The sequence below is a fragment of the Fundulus heteroclitus genome, chromosome 14 (genome assembly GCF_011125445.2).
Source record: "Fundulus heteroclitus isolate FHET01 chromosome 14, MU-UCD_Fhet_4.1, whole genome shotgun sequence".
Classification (NCBI taxonomy): Eukaryota; Metazoa; Chordata; class Actinopteri; order Cyprinodontiformes; family Fundulidae; genus Fundulus; species Fundulus heteroclitus.
The window spans coordinates 14,146,976-14,148,329 of NC_046374.1; positions in this window are offsets into that span (position 1 = coordinate 14,146,976).

The window sequence follows — 1,354 nt, forward strand, 5'->3', positions numbered from 1 at the left end:
TTATTACCTTGGTTTTTTATTTTGAAGAGGACAATTTAGATTTTTGTTTGTTTGTTTGTTTGTTTTGAGTCTATGAAATTACTTTAAAATGTAAATTCCAACGTGTATAAGCACAAGCTGTTGCTTCCACAACCTGAGCGCAGCAAATCCACGAGAATAAATACGTTTGCAATGAGGTAGGAATGATGATGATAACTTTTGATAAACACGTTAATAAATATTTAATTTAAAAAAATGTCAGAATTTCATCATCTAAAATATCTTTATTTAGTTTCAATAGAAGTTTTTGTGTGTTTGCATTAATCTTTGGTAAAATTGTCACTAATTATGCAGAATTTGCAGTGCGGATGCATCGATCCTTTCAACAAAGCTGCTAATACAAGATTGAACGAGGGATGGGATTGCCCAGAAAAAGGGGGTAAACTGGAAAAAAAAAGAGTCAGTTTTCATCTCTAAGACCACACCCATGCCCCTACTCTCTTTTCTCCATCTCCTCATCCCTCTATCTCTCCTCCCTCTTTTCTGATCACCCAAACACATCTTCATTCTCAGCTACATTTTTGATCTTTTTCGTTTCTTACCTTGAGTTTCCTTTCAGAAAATTTTCTTTTCCCGCTTAGTCTCCATTTTTGCAATATTTCCTTTTTCTTCCTCTTCCCCTTTCTTTAACTTTTTCTCCTTAAACAGTCAGTTCTCCCCTCAAGCTTCCTTCTTAAAACACTTCCTTCCCCCTGTTTCCACCTACCACCCACCTCCCACACCTCAAACTTTTTCTTCTCCTCTTCAATGCCATTTCTCCTCCCACCATCCCTCCCAAAAACTTCCTGTCCCGTTTTTTTTTTTTTCTTACCCCCACCTCATCTCATCACAGTGTTTGTTCACTTCTCCTTATTTCATCCACCCCTCTCCCTCCTCCTCCACCTCCTCCTCTTCCTCCTCTGTGCAGCTGGTGGGGCCTTTCCATTAGTCCTGACATGCAGAGGCACTGATTCTGTAAAGGTCCTGACCCCTCGCAGTAGGCTTCGCCAGGGCTTAGCCCAACACTCTTGCACATCTGCGTGCCCCTGGATGCACATTACATGCATAACTTGCTCTTTCCAACAACACACACACACACACACACACACACACACAACTGCAAAGAAACAAATCCACATACACTCTCCTAACGGTGGCCCGGTCTCGTCGATGCTGACAAGACTTAACCCTTCCTTTAATGGGAGTTCACACCGTGTGTGTGTGTGTGTGTGTGTGTGTGTGTGTGTGTGTGTGTGTGTGTGTGTGTGTGTGTGTGTGTGTGTAAGTCAGATGTGCAGTGGGAGAGATCCTGATTAATTGGACTGCTGCGGGCTTG